The sequence below is a fragment of the Microcebus murinus genome, chromosome 5 (genome assembly GCF_040939455.1).
Source record: "Microcebus murinus isolate Inina chromosome 5, M.murinus_Inina_mat1.0, whole genome shotgun sequence".
NCBI classification, from domain to species: domain Eukaryota; kingdom Metazoa; phylum Chordata; class Mammalia; order Primates; family Cheirogaleidae; genus Microcebus; species Microcebus murinus.
Window position 1 is genome coordinate 29,625,444 of NC_134108.1, and position 21,396 is coordinate 29,646,839.

The following is a 21,396-nucleotide window of genomic DNA, read 5'->3' on the forward strand; positions in this document are numbered from 1 at the left end:
TTGGCCTAGTGAATATCTGATGCACCATCGTGGTACCCACACAACTATGCTTCTGGTCAAGAGAGGTCCTTTATGTTGAAAGAGTGAACTAGTAGGTGCTGATGCTGTAGGATTCATGCTTGTATACTCAAAGACCTAGAATCAGCTTGTCTTATGGACTGCTGGGACGGTCTGTTGAAGACTTTAATGTAATGGTAGTTGAAAACACTTTTGAGAGGATACGATATTATCCTAGGGAAGCTGTAATATGCTCTTACTAGCTAGCAGCACACAATGCTTTTTATCCCATTGCCACATCATGAGTCTTAAAAGTCAAAAGTAGAAATATTGGTGATATTTCCCCTAAATACCCGCTTGAAATTGTTTTCTTCCCATAATAATAACTGTGGTCTCTGCTGGTTTGGAGATTTATCAACAATTGGAAGAATGCTTCTACATTAATATCGATAAATTCAACCAATAGTTTCATTGAATTTGGAGCTGAGATTGCCATGTGGCCATTTTGGGTTCCTAATGTCACTGGGCAAATCATTGTAAAAGGGGTTAGGATATTTGCTGTGGTCCCAGTAATCCTGGTTGCTGCTATGCAGTGAATACAGTAAACTGTATGGCTGGTACCCATGAATGTTAAAGAAATGGTAAATGTTAAATGAATAACTTAATTACCCAATAAATGTAGGATTCCTAAGGGCTCAATTTTCTCAGAAATGAAGCACCCCACTGAATAGAGAAATCTGACAGCTGAGCTGCTGACAGATTTAAAATATAGCAGGAAAGAAAAGACAGACTTATATTATAACCCCATGACCAATCATAGAAAAGAGGATTGTTCATTAAACAGGATTTTTCCAGTTTTCCAAATTTTTCAAATTATATAATATGATTCCTTTTATAACTTTATAATTTCTTTTACCTCCCATGATCTTACTATTTTTATAGGGTATATAACAGGTTGAGTATCCCTTATCCAAAATGTTTGGAACCAGAGTGTTTTAGATTTTGGATTTTGGAATATTTGCACTATAGTTGCTGGTAGAGCATCCATAATCTGAAAATCCAAAATCTGAAATGCTCCAATGAGCCTTTCCTTTGAGTGTCATGTCAGCACTCAAAAGGTTTTGGATTTGGGAGCATTTTGATTTCCTATTTTCAGATTTGGGATGCTCAACATGTAGTGGTGTTTACGTGTATAATTTAGTCTGTAAGTTATTGAATATTGACAGAGGATTGTAACCGAACTAAATGAGCAAAGCATGCCACCCAGAAATCATGAACTTGAAGCCAGAAGCAATAGCTTGGAGAACTGAGTTGCCATTTGAGCAAGAGGTGTGTGTGTTATGGGTGGTATAAGGAATTATTTATTACAAGGAGTGAAAGAGAAGCACGTTTAATTGTAAGTATAGAGGGGAAAAAGTGTGTGGGTTTTAGGAGACATATATTAATTTGAGTGCCCAATATTCAAATATTCTTCCTATTGGTGAGGAACACAAGAGAGGGGAAATCAGGCCCCAAATTATACTATTAGCCCCCTGCCTCCACCATTTCTCCCCGGTGTCTGCAGTGTTCATGCAAGTGCCACTCGGAACTGAAAGGCGCCAGTGACAGACTCTTCACAGCATTTGCAGCGACACTGTTCCACCATCATGGTGACAGGGTTTAAGATGGCAAGTTTCTCTGTTGGCTTTCTAAGTAGATCACTCAGTGGTGGAATATTCACTCGGTTCTTCTCTGAACCTGGTTAGCTTGCCTCCCTGTAGATTTTGGGATCTTCCCTAAACTTTTCTAATAAGTTAAATTTCTGCCTAAAACAACCTGAAAATAGGTTCAATGTTGTGGATGAGAAAGAATGAAAATTACAGGATGATTCCTTGCATTCTGGCCTAGATTACCTGGTGGAGGAGAAAGTTTGGGTAGAGGGTGAGGAGGGGAGAGGATTTCCAGTTGGGATGTGCTGAAGATGAGATGACTTTGGACAATCAAATGGAGATATGTCCAATAAATAAATGGATAGATATGTACAGAGCTCAAAAGACTGAAGAGAGTTACTCAGGGGCCATCGTCTTATATGTCATAATCACATGGAATGTTAAGGGAGTGATTATTCAGTATAACTCTACTGTGTGTCAGGCATCTACTAAATGTCAGTATGAAATCATGAAACACACCAGGTGTGGTGGTTCATGCCTGTAATCTGAGTACTTTGGGAAGCTGAGGTGGGAGGATCTCTTGAGGCAAGAGGTTCAAAACTAGCCTGGACAACATAGTGAGACCCCATCTCTACAAAAAATTTTAAAAATTAGCCAGGCATGGTGGCGCCTGTCTGTAGTCCCAGCTACTCAAGAGGCTGAGACAGGAGGATCACTTGAGCCCAAGAATTTGAGGATTTGAGGCTACAGTGAGCTATGATCATACTACTGCACTCCAGCCTAGATGACAGAATAGAGACTCTGTCTCTTAAAAAACAAACAAAAAACCAAAAAAACCCCCAATTTTTCTCAGTTCACATGCAAGACAATTAACAACTTTACAATTCCATACTGTGACCTGAATAAAATTATTCAAGATGTTGGATTTTATTTTATAAAGCATGGGACAGTTAGGTGTAATAATGGTTCTGAAATTTCCATTATTAGATTCTTTCTTGACCAAAATCTAATTGATACAATATTCTCCATCACATAGTTCAAATGACATAATGCTTTTTTTCAACAATTTAAAATTTTCCACTTCTTGATCAGTGTCAGAGAATATCTTTAGTTAGGATAGTTCCTTTGACTTAAAAAAAAGTTTCCAAACAAAATTATTTTGGTTTTAAGGGAAGTTTATTCATAATTTAGAAATAATTTACTTAACAAAAATATAAACTATGATGCTTGAAAATAAGATCCTCAAAAAAGTAAGCAAAAGCATGAAAAGGATTGGGCCATATTACTCATTTCTTGGCATTTCTTTATTATTAAACTATTTCAAAGGTAATAGCTCCATTCTATAGTATGACCCTCTTATTTTCCCGTACTCTGCTGCCCCTTTGTGGCCAAACTAAGCAATGGTGGCCTGATCAAACTGAGGACTCAGCTAGACAGGTAAAATGCCCACAGGGAAGTGATTGTTTAAAAATGAGCCCCACACAAAACACTTTAAAAGCACGCCAGTTAGATGGCTATCTACTTTCCTCCTTCCAAGCCACCTCTTCATAAAAATCACTCAAAGAAAGGCTTTTGAATGGTTATCTTCATTAGAATCACGTGAAATTCTCGTTTAAGGTTTCCAGTTCTAATCTGAGTAATTAGAACTACACTCAGAAGTTCTAATCTCTAGGTTTAAAGTGAACCCTAAAATATGCTTTCAAAATCAAGCACCCCAAATGACTCTAGCATTCCACAGACCACTTGATGAGAAACACTGCTCCAGGAGAAGTAGCACTATTATAAAGGAAAGAACTCTAATCTAGGAGTTAGAAAAATCAGGTGCATTCATTTCCACTCACTCTTGCTAATTACCTTCTGGTGCTAGGTATCTATACCAGGTGCTAAGAATGCAGATAAAAGGCTTAGTCCCTGGCCTGAACAAGTTCATAGTCTAGTTTGGGAGAGGCCAAGTAAACAATCACAATGCCTTGAGATAAGTTCTCTGGAAAGAGAGAGGAAGAATACTCCTGGGGTGGGGAGAGGGCCTTGGAGAGAGCCAGGTTGAAGGCATTCCTTGTAGAAAGTTCTCCAGTCAAAGGGACTCTGAATTGAGTTAGTAAGGGACAAGTGGCATTCAAGTTTCTAATTTGTATGACCGTGCACCCATTCCCAAACTCTCTGAGCTTCAATTTGTTATTCGTATGAGAAGAAAACAGGTTATATACATGTGGCTTTATAATTGTTTGCTGTTTCTGGGACTTTTCACTTTTACTTGGGAGTGTATTTACAGTTTACAGTTGTTACAGTGTGTTTGTAATAGGTAAAAACCCCAAAGATGCCATTCACTGACTCCAAAGTGCCGGCCCAGTGCTTTTTGGTGTCATTTATATACATGATTCACATGTCTTAGGAAGAGCAGTTTGCTATTTTTCCAACTAAAACAGGTAAGATCCTAGCTGCTCATCAAATTTCATTGTTAATTTCACAACCAACTACCCAACTGGAATCTAGAAGACATCTTTGTTTATAGTCTTGCCATTGACCGTGAAACTTCATTTGAATCTCCATAAGGTCCAAATGAAAAATAAGATGAGATAATATGTGATGAGGGAGACTGGATCCACAGATGAGATGAGTGAAAAGAAAAGGATAGAAAGACAAAGAGACAGAGGGAATTGGAGAAGTGATTCCCCACCATGCCAATCTCCACATTCCAGTAATTCTTCCTCCTTTGGAGCCTGGCAACACAAATGCCTTCCTCTTTCCTGCAGTCCTTCCTGAAGCAACATCACCATCCATGGATGGTGTTTTGTCTCGCCTATAACTCTTGTAGTAATGAGAGCTAACACCTACTAAGCACTTACCTGGTGCTAGATACTCTTACAAATGTTTTACATTGTGAACTCATTGAACGGTCACAACTGTGTGACATAATGTTATAATCTCTACTCAACATATGAAAACCAAGGTGCACAGACTTTAAGTAATGTACCCAAATTCAGAGACTAAGTGGCAGAACTAGGATTTGAACCTGTGTTCTTGTCTTCTATCTCTACTGTAAGCTACTTGAAGGCAAGGGTCATAACTAGGAATATTCAAGGCCAAGGCTTGGCTGGTTTTCACTGAACCTTTAAAGTGTGGATTAGCGGATTAACTATTGTAGGAAGTGCTTCAATATTTTTAATACTTATGCTTTTAAAAACTGCACTCTAGAGTAATCTTGCCACAAACTGAATCTGTCAAAATTATTCTTTCTTTAATTGCAGCAACCAGAGAATTATTACCTCAGGGCTGACTGCTGTATAGCCCTGAGCTATGGGGTATCCTTGTCTTCCCTACTCCCTGATTATCTGCATATCTTTTATTTATTTCCTTTATGTGTTTTATTAAAAGAAAAAAATTGAACAGTTCAGAAGTCTATGTAGTAAAAAGTTATAATTTGCATGTGTATTCTTCTAGATATTGCTTTTCTATATGTTCTTTTTCCAAAAATGCTACCATAACACATATTTCATTTTGTAACTGGATTTTCATATTTAACATATAGCAGATGCTTTGGGATGTCAATAATATAAATCTAATACTAGCTATTTTACTATGTTTATATTGCAATGCATGCGATATTACATGTATTAACTCATTTAATCCTCCCATTGAGCCTTTTAAAAATTTTTTTTTTTTTTTTACCCCCATCCCTCTTGCCTCTGGCCCCAGTGGGCGAGACCTGAGCAGGGTAGACTATATCTCTGTTTCTTAGGGGAGAAAACCGAGGCCCAAAGAGTAAGTGAATTGACCAAGATCACACATCTCCAAGTGCTAGAGCTGGGGCTTGAACCCAGGCAGTCTGACTCCAGGGAACTCTCTCTTAATCACCATGCTTGCTCTGTTATCTTTGTAAGGTTTTTCGGCAGCGGCGAAAAGAAAAGACAGACACAGAGAGAGAAAGAGTGGGGGCCAAACCACGTAGCTTTATTATACACTCATGGACGAGGTTCTGGGGCCCCAAGAGAGGGGCACCCCAGAAGTCACTGCCATTTGAAGGGGTGGGGGCCTTTTATACCCTTTGGGCCTGGCTAGGGACTTTTGGCGGGAAGAGCTGGGGATTTTAGGAGGGGCTGGAGGTATTTGTGGAATCCAAGAGCCGAAACATTCTTATCCAGGTGGACATCTGGGTGTGGATCCTCTCAGCGGGGCCTGGCAGTTTTGTCCTTGGCAGGTCTGGTCTCATGAGCCTTTTCTTTTTGATCTAGGGAAGGGAGGGGGCCCGCCACCAGCCTTACATTCCGGCCTTTTGGTTATGATGGGCGCCGCTCTTTCTGACTACTTCCTGCTAGGAGGGGGCGTAGTTAGGGGCTATAGGCCGGGTCGGCTGGTGGAGGGGTGATTGGTAGTGGACAGTATGGATGAAGAAGTAGTTGGTTTACCGCCACTCGTGACAGCTCTTGTAGGCAGCGCTGGAGGAACTGTAAAAGACAGGGAACAAACAGAAAGATTAGGCAGATGATGACACTAGGTGGCAATGACAGGTAGCCAAAGGGAATTGTATCCAGCCAAAGAGGGACACATCCCAGCGGTGGCAGTTGTGCAGGTCTTTACTCAGGTTGGTGAGCTTGTCTATGTTCTGCTCCATAAGGCCTGATTCGCCAACATAGTAGCAGCATTCTTTATGAAGGAAAAGGCAGGTTTTTCTTTTTCCAGCCATCAGGGGATCTGCAAAATCTTGGGCAGAAATGACACCGTGGCCCAGGGCACCTCCCTGGAGCCCTGAGGCCACAATGGAAGAGGCCAAGCTGAGACCTACCATGACAGGTAGAAAGATGGCTCGTCTTGGCTGGGGCCCTGGGAGAAGCCATCCAAACTCAGACTCACCGTATAGAGTCAATTGAGGGACCACCATGACAGGGAAACAGGGACCCGGGGTGGATGTATTGACGCAGCGGGTAAGTGTCCCGTTGCACCAGAAGAACTGTCCCGGAGCAGAGGAGGTGGTTGTGGTCACAGGATGGTTGGTAAGGTGGCGTCCATGAAGTTGTAGGTGGGGGTCAGTGCGGGAGGTGAGAAAGCACATGCGATCTGTGTAGGGTTGGCCTGTAGGCTCAGGTTCCCAAAGGGGAACGCGAGTGAGCGGAGTGGATGGAGCATGAGGGAGTTGATGAGGGAGTTTGGGGGTTAGAAAAGTTTAGAGGGACAGCAGCCAGCAGGGGCTGCTGAAGGGAGGCACAGAGGAAACAGTGGGAAATATTAGGGATTATTTCAGAGGAATTTAGGAAGGTGAGGGTACACTGTATGATATTTAACCAAGAGGTGAGAGTGGGGTTATGGGGACAAGAAGGAACAAGTTGTCCAGCCAGAGTCTGTTCTGCCTTCTGGGAAGTGGTGCCTTTGGGGAGGCAGGATGCCTCTGTAACCTGAGAGGCCGAGACAAGGGCATAGGCTGCCTGGCATTTGCCGTCATCTCCCACGGTTGAGCTGCCATCCACAAACAGTGTTAAGTCTGCTTCTGAGCGGGGCTGGTCCGAGAGGTCGGGCCTAGAGATGGTGGCAGCATTGACCGTCTCAGGGCAGGAGTGAGAGGAGAGAGAGGGTTAAGGATGGGATGGGCAGCAAAGTAGCAGGGTTTAAAGTAGCAGACTGTGTTAGGGTAATGTTGGGATTTTCTATGAATATGAGATGGAATTCCTGTAATCTAGAGGGAGTGAGGGGCGCCAACGAGCGGTGAGTTAGGAGATCTTGAAGTCAATGGGTAGAAAAGACATGAACGTCCTGTCCTAGGGAAAGCTTTAGTGCTTCCCTGGTAAGAGAGGCTGCCACGCCCAGTGCCCTAAGGCAAGGCGGCCAGCCATGGACAGTGATGTTTAGTTGTTTGGATAAATTAGCAACTGGAGTACAGGTGGGTGGGCTCCAGGAGCCTAAAGGCTGAGTGAGGACACTGAGGGCCAAGCCCTGGTGCTCATCTGTGTGGAGGTAAAAGGGTTTTTTAGGATGAGGGAGGCTTAGTGGTGGTGCCTGGAGTAGAGTGTCATGAAGCTTTAGAAATTCATGGCTGACAGCTTGGGGGTTTAGTAAAGGGCCAGCGGAGGCATCATGGGCTGCCTCACAGAGGGGTTTAGCAAGGAAAGAGAAGTTAGGGATCCAGTGTCGGAAGAAACCAACAAATACAAGGAAAGACAGAATCTGTTCAGCAGTCGTGGGTTGTTGAAGATCGCGAAGAGCCCGTTGGCGGTCAACAGTGAGATCCGGGGACATGGGGGTGAGACAAAGCCCAAGATAACTGACTGTGGGATTGGACAGCTGGACTTTGGAGGGGGACACTCGACAGCCCTTGGAAACAAGGAAGTTAAGTAGAGAGGCAGTGTGGGTCTTAGAGTGCCGTAAAGAGGAACTACAGAGCAGTAGATCATCAACATATTGGAGAACAGTGCTAGGCTGTAAGGGACATTGAAGTAGGTCCTGGGCCAGAGCCTGACCAAATAGGTGGGGGCTGTCCCCAAACCCCTGGGGCAGGACGGTCCAAGTGAGTTGTCTAGATGTATTTGTGTCAGGATCTCCCCACGTAAAGGCAAAGAAATTGTAACTGGCTGGGTCTAAGGGGTAAAGAAGGCATCTTTGAGGTCCAGAACAGAAAAGCGGGCAGTGGAGGGCAGAATATGAGAAAGTAAAGTGCAGGGATTAGGCACCACAGAGTGTATGGGGATAACAGCCTCGTTAAAGAGCCTCAGGTCCTTGACCAGCCAGTAGGACCCGTTTGGCTTCTTTACCGGGAGAATGGGTATTTTATAGGGAGAATTAGTTGGGATTAAAAGTTTTTCAAGCAGAAGACATTCTATAATGGGTTTTGGACCTCTGCGGTGGATCATTGAAACAGGGAACTGGGGGCGGGAAAGGAAAGATGAAGGGTCTTTGAGTCGAATGAGGACAGGGGTGTGGTGTGTGGCCACTACTGGGGTAGAGGTGTCCCAAACCCGAGAGTCTACAAGTTCAGGTGGGAGAGGGCACATCTTGGGAGAGGTGGAGGGTGGGGGTGAGGAATCTAAAGAGAGGGATAGAAAGGAGAAGGGCAGATGTCCCTGAGGAAAAGTGAAGTGTGGTGCCTAATTTGGCTAATAAGTCTCTTCCTAAAAGTGGAACAGGACAGGCGGGCATGATAAGGAAGGAGTGGGTGATGGGACGGTCGTCTATAAGACATGTCAGAGGACCAGTAGTAGGAGGTCATGAAGGACTGCCATCAATACCCACAACCGACACCTGGGAAGGATAAGTAGGGCCTGAAAAAGAAGGCAGGACAGAGTAGGTAGCCCCCGTGTCAACCAGAAAGGACACTTTCTTACCCGCTACCTTGATTGTTACCCTGGGCTCGGTGAGGGTGATCCGGGTGGCAGAGCCGGGGCTTTGTCGGTCTTCTGCAGCCAAGCCCCAAACCGTCAACGGCAGGTCTGGGGGTGGAAGGACTGACCCTCTAGACTTTTGTCTCAAGGGGCAATCACTCTTCCAGTGTCCCCCTTGACCACAGGCCGGACAAGGCTTATTGGGCTGACGTGGCTGCGGGCATCTGTTGGCCCAGTGGCCTTCCTTACCACACTTGAAGCAGGCACCCGGCGGAGCACGGCTGGTGGCTTTAGACGAGGTCGATGGCTTTCCAGACCCCACCAGCTGCAGGGCTGCAACCGAGGCTTGGGATTGCAGGTGTGTCTTTTGGTGGACACGGGCTTTCCTTTGGGTCTCTGCCTGTTTATCTCGGGAATTAAAGATTTTAAATGCCATGTTCACCAGGTCTCGGATGGGGGTCTGAGGGCCTTCTTCTGCCTTTTTAAGTTTGCGTCTAATGTCAGAGGAGGACTGAGTGATAAAGTGAGTTGCAAGGATGATGGACCCTGCTGGGGAAGTGGGGTCTAAGCGGGTATATTGGATGAGAGCATCAGTAAGGCGGCTGAGGAAGGCCGCGGGATTTTCATCTGGCTTTTGCGTGATTTCTCTAAGCTTATTAAAATTAACTGCCTGGTGGGCAGCGGCCTGGAGACCAGCAAGAATGCATTGCAGCATGCGATCTCTGCGGGTTCTACCATCTCGGCCGGCGGGGGTGTCTGGCTGGTATTCCCACCCTGGCTCACTGCGTGGGACAGCCTTGGCCCCGACCGGCATGGTGCGGTCTGTTAGGTGGACTTGATCAGCATGTCCCTGAGCTGCCGTCCAGACACATTCCTTTTCATCAGTAGTAAGAGTAGAAGTCAGAATAACAAAAATGTCATGCCAGGTCAAATCATATGCCTGTGTAAGATAGCGGAACTCTTTGGTGTAGGTCGTGGGGTCGTTAGAAAAGGAGCCTAAACGCTTATCAATCTGAGAGAGATCAGAAAGGGAGAAGGGAACATGGACGTGCATGACCTCTTCGACACTGGCTACCTCTCTCAGGGGACAGAGAAATGTTTGGCCTGAGGGCCCTGCGTGGGATCGAGTGTGGTGACTAACAGGGGACGTTGGCAGAGAGCCAGTGCAAGAGGTAGCGGAGGACGGTGGGGCCCTAGGAGGAGGAGGAGGAGGAGGAGGAGGACCTAGATATGGTGGAGGCCGAGCAGGGGGAGAGGTAAGGGAGTCAGGTGGGTCAGAGAAGGCGGAAGAGGTTTCTAACGGGTCTTTCAACTGAGAGGTGTATGAGGCCAAGGACGGTGGAGGACTCAGCGCAAGGAGGATTTGTGACGGGTCACAGGTCTGACAGAGGGAAGGACGGGAGCGCAGATGGAAAAAAGCCTGGACATAAGGGATCTCCCACCATTTGCCATTTTGGTGACAAAAGTTATCAAGATCTTGTAAGATTTTGAAATTTAAAGTCCCATTTTTAGGCCACTGTGATCCATTGTCTAATTTGTACATCGGCCAGGCGGTGTTACAATAGAAAATGAGTCGCTTGGGCCGAATATCAGACTTGAGGCCCAGGGCTGCAAGATTGGCTAAGAGACAGCCCAGAGGCGTGTTAGATTTGATTTTGGAGGGTTGACTGCCCATGGTGTCCTAGTCCAATGAGGGGAGGAGATCGGGAGCCGGCGTCCCAGGTCACCGATCAGGCCTTGGAGAGAAGGCTCTGAGCCTTGGAAAGGACCGACTGAGTGGATCAGGCGTCCCTGAGGCACTCAGGGCCTTATGGATCCTTACGGATGGAAGGACTGACTGAGGGGGCTCGGGCGTCCCCAAGACACTCAGGTCCTTATAAATCCTTACGGATGGAAGGACTGACTGAGGGGCTCGGGCATCCCCAAGACACTCAGGTCCTTAGGGTGGAGGATCTCTGACTTGGGCTATGGACAGAGACCCTGGAGTGGACTCATTGGGCTAGGAACACAAGGGCAGAGGGACTTACCCAGGCCAATTGGTCGACTGGCGTCCGGTGGAGGTCCCAGTCCAAGGTCTGGAAGACACGAGAGGGGTCGGCGCGACCACGGCCCTGAGGCAGGCCGGCGCAGCCAAGTCTCCCCTCCCGGGTTTCGGCACCAAATGTAAGGTTTTTCGGCAGCGGAGAAAAGAAAAGACAGGCACAGAGAGAGAAAGAGTGGGGGCCAAACCGCGTGGCTTTATTATACACTCGCGGACGAGGTTCCCAGGCCCCAAGAGAGGGAACCCCAGAAGTCACCGCTGTTTGAAGGGGTTGAGGCCTTTTATACCCTTTGGGCCTGGCTAGGGATTTTTGGCGGGAAGAGCTGGGGATTTTAGGAGGGGCTGGAGGTATTTGTGGAATCCAAGAGCCGAAACATTCTTATCCAGGTGGACATCTGGGTGTGGTTCCTCTCAGCGGGGCCTGGCAGTTTTGTCCTTGGTGGGTCTGGTCTCATGAGCCTTTTCTTTCTGATCTAGGGAAGGGAGGGGGCCCCGCCACCAGCCTTACAATCTTGGTTAAGGATCACATAATATTCCATTGTTATATGTGTGCAAATATCCTTAATGAATCCCACTAGCAGATATGTTGTTTATGTTGTTCCCAATGTTTGATATTTAAAACAATACTGTGATATGTTATTTCAGCTTACTTGTCTGAGCATATCCTCAGTATAAGTATCTATAGGTGAGGTTAACGGGCTGAAGAGTTAGCACATTACAGTTAAAAGTTGCAGAAAAGCTGCAGCAATTTCCAGAGCTGCCACACTGTAAGAGTACCCATTCCCCCACACATCTGTCTTTTATCAACAGCAGGTATTGTAATTCTTTCTCAGATTGCCTGTCTCTTAGGTCTGACAGTGCTGAATTTAATGTGAGTCCTGCGTTCCTGGAAGACAGTGATGATTAAAGAAATCCCATGTTTTGTGACCTGGGAAATGACAATAGCGAAGAACCAACCACCTTGGTTGCATGTGACTTAGATAAGACTCACGGATGTCCCTTTGTTTTCCTATGGACATGGCCAGACACTAACCCTCCAAATTCCTATTCATTGCCTCATAAATGATTAGCCAAACGTCTGATCTCCACCGATCAATAAGAACAGAATGCTTGTTAACAAAATTTCAGTTAAGATTCTCTCCTTTCCCCAGGTCCCTGAACTTTGGTCCACCCTCAGCCTGAGCCAGCACTCAGCCAGCTCCTTCTTAATAGCCACCCCGCCCCCAAGAGAGTAAGCAGGATCTATTGTTTGATCTTGTCACTCACATTCACCCCACATCCCCACACCCAATTCTTTCTAGTCTTGTTTACTCCTTTCTATAAAAGTCCTTTTGCCTAACCCCTGAGACACTTGCAAATCTTATGGACAAAAGGTTTTCACTTTTGTAATAGCTCCTTCTCCCCATTGTAGTAACTTTTCAGCCTCTTCTTACTAAGTCCAGATTTGGTTGGTTTTTTTTTTCAAGCCTAGATCCTTCAGGATTTCTTTTTTCAGATTTGTTTTTTATTTGACAAGTCAAAACAACAACAAACAAACAGCTTGTTTTATTTTTCTTGCACTCTTCTTTGTGTACCTTTTTTGCTATTCATATGTGATTATTGGCTACTTTGGTTCCTTTCCATATCATTTATAGACCTCCCGAGATTAATATAGCCCCATATACCTCCAGGACTTTAGCCATTTATTTGTTTCCAGGAGATTCCCCCTGACCAGAGCCATTGTCTTTGTCTACTTAAAAGGAAGAAGTTGAGGCATAATTAATATGGAGAGTTTATCTGGGCCAAGGTTGAGGACTGCAGCCTGGGACACACTTCCAGGTGGCCTTGGGGAGTGCTTTGGGGAACAAAGGAGAAGCTCAAGTTTTTAAACATAAAAGGACAAATCAGGAGAGGAGGCGATTACAAAAGTTGTTCATTAGGAATTCTCAGCTGTTTACAGAAATAACATTGGTTAGTCATTGACTATATATTGCTGAACTATGGATAGGGGTTATGGTGTCCAGCTAATGGCATTTTCTGGCTATTTGGTGTCAGTTAGAGCCCACATAGCAAGTGGTTTTAAGAGGTAAATATTTAGCTCAAGGGGAAGTAGGATGTGACTGCTGTTTCATTTAGTATGCCTCTCTGGGCATACTAAATGAGATAATTTAATTTAAAAGGGCTTGCATTTCTCAGATTAAAGATTTTTTTCCCTTCTCAACTTTATTAACTCCGCTGGGTCTCTGCAGCTCCTCTGCACTGAGGCTGGGTTTCTGCAAAGCCTCTATTGGGCTGTGAGGGTGAGCCACACCAGCACCAGCACACAGTTTCAAACCAATCCAATACACAGAGGCTGTGGCTTCTCCCTGACTCCCCACCTCCAACAATGCACAGTTCTCTGCTTTGGATCTGACTTTCCACAAAGCCTGGGTAACACAACCCGGAAGTACAGGGGGCTTACTGTCCCACAGGGTGAACTTTGATCATGAGAATCAAGAGAAGGAAAAAAAGCAGCAGTAAATTCCTCTCCCTCTCTCCTATCCCTCACAGCCTAACAAATTTTGTTGCATGGCACAGTGGTTCTGTAAGGCTTGCCTGGAAGATGTCCCAAGTCACTGGTCCTAAGTGCCAAAGCCACGATACCTTGGAGATACACCACTGTGTATTTGCTGTCCCTCCCGTCCAGCCTTGCTTCCCTTCTACCTTGCTCTTGCTGCCCTAGGATTACTGTAAAACTTGAGCAAGTCAAGTTTTGCCTTAGGCTCTATTTTTTTTAAGAAACTTGGACTAAGACTTCTGTGAACTGTGTATTCGGAGCTAATCTTTCTAGTGTGGTGTTTTAGGTTGATTTGTCTAGTAGCAGAGACTGAGGTGGGGAACAGGAGAATTTGGGAAGTATGTTCACAGGAGAAGGGGAGTAAGGAACGTTGGATGGTCAGCAGAAAAAAAGCAAAGAATGTGGTCTCAGCTGGAGACTAGCTTAGGTCAGATCCCACAGGGAAGCTCTGGAGCACAAGTTGCACCACAGAATTAGTTCTACCATAAGTCCAGGAGCCAATGTCAATTTGTCATTGGCTGAGGTCTGGAAGGATTAGAGGGTATTGACTGTGGGTGGAGCAGCTCCCCTTGGGCCAAGGGCAGTTTTCCAGAGAAGGCAGCTGGTTGGGGTATCAATAGCATCTAGCATGTGAGGTTTGTCTTTCTTATTATTTATAAGAGGATGTAAACCATTTGTATTAGAGCTTGCAAATATTTTCTCTTCATTTGTCATTCTCTTTCACTTTGCTTATGACTTTAATAAGAAAATGTAAAGTTTTATGTCATAAGTACAAATCATCCTCTTTAAGGTTTCTGCTTTTCTTGCCCTTTTTCTTACCTTTTTCACTTCAAATAAAAGAAATGGGTAGAAAGAATATGATATATGTTATAAACTTAGGTCTACACAAAGAAGTGGAGAGATTCCAAAATGGAATATGTAAAGGTAAATTTTATTTTCATTTCAAATTTTGCTAAAAAATGAATGTAGTAAAAACAGAAAAATATGTTGTATTTTTCTAGTATATATGAAAGTGAACTGTATGACAACACAAGGTATGAGAGGGAGGACTTGGGAAAATACTGGAGAATGTCCTTACATTATTGAAGGTAGATTCAGATTTATTTGAAAAAGAGGCATACATTTTTTTTAAAAAGTAGTACACATAAGAAGTCAATAGGGGAGATAAAATAGAATCATTTAAAAATTCTTAATTAAACCCAGGAAAGAAAGAACAGGAAGAAAAAATAATCAAAGAACAAATAGAACAAATAGACAATAACTAGAAATATTTTGATTCAAACTTGTCAATAATTTAAAATGTGAATGGTCAAGACATACCAGATAAAAGGCAAAGAATTTGTTAAAATAAAAAAGCAAGACACAACTGTATGCTGTCTACAAAATACTTTTAATGTAAAGACATAGAGTAAATATAAAAAAGTAGAGAAAGATATACTATGTAAATCTTAATCAAATAAAATCTGTGGTAGCTATAATAACTTCAGACAAAGATGTCAAAATAAAGATTATTATCAGAGAGGAGGGGCACTATATGACAAAGGGGTCCGTTCACCAAGAAGATATAACAATCCTAAATGTGTATATACACAACAGAACTTCAAAACACATGAGGAAAATCCTGATAGATCTGAAAAGACAAGTGTCAGGGACAGGTGCAGGTTGGCAGCACTAACCACAGGAAAAAAGGAGGGGGCCAAAAATGAGGAGGCCAATGAGCATGTAGAACCAAACCCTCAACAGCCCTAACAAGGAGCCAAAGAACTGGAACAACAGCCCTCAGAAATCAACCCTGTCAAAAAGTAGAGAAATTGACAGTTACAGTTAATGACTTCAACCCTCCTATCTTAGTATCTGATGAAACAAGGAGGCAGAATATCAGTCAAGTCCCCCCAAACACTAGCAACTAACTTGAATGAACCAACATTTGTAAAATACTCCACCCAAAAGCAGCATTCCACATTCTCTTCTCGTGCACTTGAAATAATCATAGATTATATTGTAGGGCATAAAACAGACCTTAACAAATTTAAAAGATAGGAATCATACAAAGTTGGTTATCTCACCATAAAGAAATTAAACAAAAAAATTAATAAAAGAAAAATATTTCAACCACCACAATATTTGGAAATTAATTAATACATTTCTTAAAGAAAACAGCATTGGTCAAAGAGAGTATTTCAAGGGATATTTTGAAATACTTGGAAATATTTATTAATATTTTATTAAAAAAGTAAAACTACAACACATCAAAATATGTGCAATGTAGCTAAAACAGTGCTTAAATGGAAATTTATATATGAGTATATGCTTATAAGAAGAGAAGAAAAGGATCTCAAATAAGAAACTTAAGGTTCCAGCTTAAGAAACCAGAGAAAAAAGGAATAAATTAAACTCAAAGCAAGTGGAAGGAAGGAAATAATGGATATTAGAACAGAAATCAATAAAATTGAAAACAGAAAAATAATTTTTAAAGTCAATGGAATAAAAAGCTTAAAAAAAAAAGATCACTAGTATTGATAAACCTCTATTCAGGCTGACCAAGGAAAAAGAAAGAAGATACAAATTACAATATCAAGAATGAAGGAAAAAAATATTACTACAGATCCCTGTAACATTAGAGAACGAGGGAATACCTACAAACAGCTCTATATGCATAAATTCAACAACTTGATGAAATAGAACAATCTCTTAAAAGAAACAAACTACTAAAACTCACTTGAAAAGAAATAGATCACCTGAGTGGTCCTGTATCTATTCAAGAATTTGAATTGTGCTGTATAGTTAAAATTTTTTTTTAAATAAACAAAGCAAAACTCCAGGCCCATATAATGTAACTGGTGAATTCTACCAAATTTTTAAGGAACAAACAATGTCAATTCTATAAAATCTTTTCCAGAAAATAGAACAAGAGGGAATACATCTCAACTTGTCTGAGATCATCATTATCTTAATGCTGAAACCAGACAAAAATGTAAGAAAAAACAAAACAAAACAAAAAACAATAGACAGTAACCTTCAAAAATACACATACAAGGATTCTCAACAATATATTAGCAAATCAAATCCAGCAATATATAAAAAGGATAATGTCACAACCAAATGGGATTAATCCTAGGAATGCAAGGCTGGCTCAATATTTGAAAACAATTAATAGCAACTCACCATATTAACATACTAAAAAAGTAAAACCATGCAATCATCTTAATAGATGGAGAAAAAGCATTTGATAAAACTTAGCATCAATTAATGGTAAAAGTTTCTCAGGAAACTAGAAGTAGTAGGAAACTGCCTTGACCTAGTAAAAGAAATCTAAAATCCCTACACTAATTTACTGCTTAGTGGTAAGAAACTCAGTGCTTTCCTCCTAAGATCAGAAACACATAACAGATGTCCTCTCTCATTATTACTATTCAGTATCATACTGGAAGTTCTAACTAGTTTTCCAGGGCAAGAAAAAGAAATAAAAAGAATATAGATTGGAAAAGAAAAAATAAAACTATGATCACAGATTATATTATTGTCTATGTAGAAAATCCCAAAGAATATACAAAAAAGCTCATAGAACTAATAAATTAGTTTAGTAAGATCATAGAGTACAAGGTCATTATACAAAAGACATGCTACAAACTGGGGGAAAATATTTGCAAATGACATATTTGATAAAGTACCAGAATACATAAATAATTCTTAAAACTCAATGAGAGGAAGATAGTTCAATAAAAATGGGCAAAAGATTTGAATAGATACATTCCTAAAGAAGACATATGGATTTCAAATAAGCATACATAAAGATGCTCAACATCATTATGGACATAAAGTTAAAACCACAATGAGATGCCACTACAAACCCATGAGAATGAATTAAAAAAAAAATCTGACAGTATCAGAAGGTGACAGATTTAGAGTAACAGAGATCCACATTCATTGCTGGTGGGAATGTAAAAGGATATAGTCACCTTGGAAAACAATTTGGTAGTTTCTTATAAAATTAAATATACACTTATACAACTCAACAACCCCACTCCTGGATATTTACCTAAATGAACTGAAAAAAAACTGTATTCAAGTGTTTATAAGCGCTTTATTTATAATTGCCAAAAATTGGATACAACCAACAGGTGAATGATCAAATAAGCTGTGTTATATCCAAACAGTGTAATACTATTCATCCATAAAAAAGAACAAACTATAGATGTATACAACAATGTGGATGTAGTTTAAGCGCATTCTGCTAAGTGAAAAAAATCAGACCCCAAAAGTTATATATATTGTATGATTCAATTTATATGACATTCTGGAAAAGACAAAACTATAGGAAAAGAAAACATCAGTGGTTGTCAAGGGTGGAGAAGAGGGGTGGGTTGAATAAAAGTTTCTGCAAAAGGGAATTTTTAGGGTGACGGAACTATTTTCTATGGTTTGGGGGTGATAGATACATTGCTCCATGCATTTGTCAAAAATCCATTGAACTGTATACCACAAAGTGTGAGCTTTACTCAAATTAAAAAAAAAAAAAAGTCCAGTATGTTTGGGAATCCCAGGATGGCATGCAGACCACAGCAAATGAATCTCACCATAAAACAAATAGATCACATAATTTCACCAAAGGGGGTGGGGATAAAAAGCTGACCTTGGTAATGTTGGAAAACATTGTTTTAACTCAATTCAGAAAGGCTAAAAATAAAAAGAATTGTCCATAAACAATGCATTCAAGTGTTTTTGTTTTTGTTTTAACTCACAGGGCTATGAGCTAGCAATTCTGGAACTACTTTACATTATACAAATAAGTAAATAAATTGTAGATAATGGGAGCTAGATTCTTTACTGTTAGAAGTTAAAAATAAAGATGAGGGGAGGCTAGAATGAACTCTGTGATACTGGATTGGAGTTGGAAATACCTGTGTGAAGTCATATTATATATACACAGATAAAATGAGACATAATTACAGATATGTGTACATACAAGAGTTAATATATATCCACTTATTTCCTAGCTCTGTCCATTGAGAGGGCACAGAGACAATGACATCCAGTAATAGCGAGAAGGCTAGCACTCAGATCTTGATTTCTAAATAACATTTTCCAATAAAAGGAACGAGGGCTCCATAGTACAATGACTGATTCTAGAGCTGAAGCAGGGAAAATATGAGATAAGCCTGAAGCATCTTCTTGTACCAACAAGTAAGTGGGGGGCAATAGGGCCTGTCAAAAGGACACAGGAGCTAACCTGAAAAATTTCCCAATGAATTAATTATAATATAAAGAATATAATAAATATCTATAAAACCATACTATCTAAATAAATAATGGAAAAAATAAATAAATTTAGGAGGAGTGACAAATGCCCCTTACAGAAGAATTGAAGGAAATAGAAAATCACTGACATAATAGTACTAACTGCTGTAGGCAAAATATACTGATGCAAGCTAAAGTGAGTGGGTAAAACTTTAAGGAAATATTGGGTTATAGACTGGACTTGGTGATTGTCTTCTACTGAATATAGTATAGAAATAGAGACACGGTAACTTTGCATTGGAGAAAAGGTACAGACAATATCTTAACCAAGTGATTAAGGTTAACATCACCAATAATAGATCATGTTGATATCATGTACTGTGTGAGATAATATCATGAGAAGAACATTTCATCTCTGTGGTATCCTTTCCAAAAATCTATAGCCCAGTCTAATCATGTGAACGCTTTGGACAAAACTAAACTGAGAGGCATTCTGCAAGATACCTGACCAGCACTCTTAAAAAAAGTGTCAAGATCATGACAAATAAGGAAAGACTTGGAAACTGTCACTGATGGGAGAAGACAAAGGAAACACGCTATATACACACAGCGTGGTATCCTGGGCTGGATTCTGGAGCACAAAACAAACTTTAGTAGAAAATTGGTGAAGTCCCAATAAAGTCAGTAGTTTAAGTTGATACCACTGTCCCAGTATGAATTGCTTAGCTTTGATGGTTGCGTAAGATGTTAACATTGGGAGAACCTGGGTGAAGTTTATATGAGAACCCTGTACTATCTTTGCAACTTTCTGTAAGGTCAAAACTATTTCAAAATAAAGAATTTACATAAAAGATGGGGAAGAAGAAAGAATATATTCTAGTTAAGGGGAACTATATGAGCAAAGCACAGAAATAAGAAAATCCTGGGTGTTTGGTTGGAGAGCTAGCTGCTGGGAGGGAGGTGAGAGCAAACAGAAATGAAGATCTTTAAACTAACATATTTCAAAGCACATTTTGATGTATGAAAAGGCAGCACCCAGATCATGTGGTCTTTATAGATAAGGTGACCATATAATATATCATCTGGGGCACTTTTGAAAATGAAAGAATATGCTCAGCAGACAGGAGGCCAGGAAAGCAAGCATAAACTAGGACTGTGCCAATGAAACTGAAAGTATGGTCACCCTACTTATATGCCATGATAAGGGGCTTGGACTTAATTTTGAAAGCAGTGTTTTCTGTAATGCATATTTAAAGGTCTTTTTACTAAGTGTGGAAAAGTTCCAGGGTCAAATACTCTTAGAAAATACTGGGTAAAAGAAATTTTATGTTTGTTTCTTTCCTGAACCACTTCTCAGAGCCTTTAATTTATAAATGTGCTCTGTGAATCTTCAAGAATATAATATATTAATAATATGATTCTCAAATATTTCTCATAGACCAATTCCCTGATTCCTTATCCCAACCCACACAATCCCCCACCTCTGCCCAGTCCAGGCACTTTTATTTTTGAGAAATACATTTTGAGGCATGCTGCAAACATGGTGATGGCATGAAGCTTGGAGTGATGTTTCCAGATTGGTGCTTCAGATATTCAGTGGTGGCTTTGAAGATAATGATGGTTAGGAATGGAAGTAGCAAATCCAATGAGGAGGCTGTTGCAGTGGATTAGGATGTCATTGGTAAGGGACAGAGAAAAGAGAGCACATAAGAATACTTAGGAAGTAAAATTAGAAGTGACTCTACCAATCATCATGCTATCATTCTCCATGTAAGAGTTCCATGAGATGAGATGCCTATTTATTACCTCCATGTTTAAATGCCAGAGCAAAATTTATTCTGTGTTTGACATATGACTGGGCATTTGTGTGGTCTCGAATAGAAACCAAGTAGACTGTAGAGAGACAAGAAAGGTGCTTAAAAATAAAGCATAACTAAATTAACTCTTGTCTATTAAAATATTAGTTTAAGCTAGCACAGATTTCTTAAAACAGCTGTGGTTTTTCCATTGTAGTATAAATCGAAAACAAACTTTCATAAGTCAAATGTGTACCTCTCATTTACTAATAAGTTTCTATTGTTATATTTACCTTTTTGTGTCTTTTACTTCTTTGGCTTTCCCAGTAGATAACAGTGTCCATTTAAAAAGTATTTTTAGTTCAGTGCCTATTAAATGAACAGGTAAGTATCTCCTTTCATTCACTGGGATTGCTATTCCAGACACTGGAGATTCAGCAATATGTAGTTCTCTGTCCTACATGGCAGAGGTTATATAGGTGGTATTTATATTAATATGAACACAAGTATGCAGATAATATTTCTCATTCAAGAACTTCTGATTGCCCTTAAAAATTTCTCCAGGAAGGTCCAAATTCCTAAAACTATTAACTCTGAAAAATCCAAATTGCAAGCCTGTAATCCATAGGTAACTTCTGCACACGTAAAGGATTTGTTTTGGGAGAAGTGACATTATCACATGTCAAAGCATGAGACTTTTTAAGCCCTACCAGTTTCCAGGCACCTGGCTGAATTTCACCTGGTAGCAGGCAGATGCTTTGATGGAATACTATAAATGTCAGGGACTCTTTTATAACTAATTTATCTCTAAATTTTGCAAGGTTATTCTAGA

The 21,396-nt window shown here is 41.2% G+C and overlaps 1 long non-coding RNA gene across 1 annotated transcript; it reads right to left on the reverse strand.

The window, feature by feature from the left end:
* Positions 1-20,254: 20,254 nt before the first annotated feature.
* Positions 20,255-21,018, reverse strand: LOC142870880 (uncharacterized). The gene is made up of 2 exons (XR_012919205.1): positions 20,858-21,018; positions 20,255-20,422 (listed from the first exon to the last, which is right to left on the reverse strand). It is a non-coding gene; the product is annotated as an uncharacterized LOC142870880 (long non-coding RNA).
* Positions 21,019-21,396: the final 378 nt, after the last annotated feature.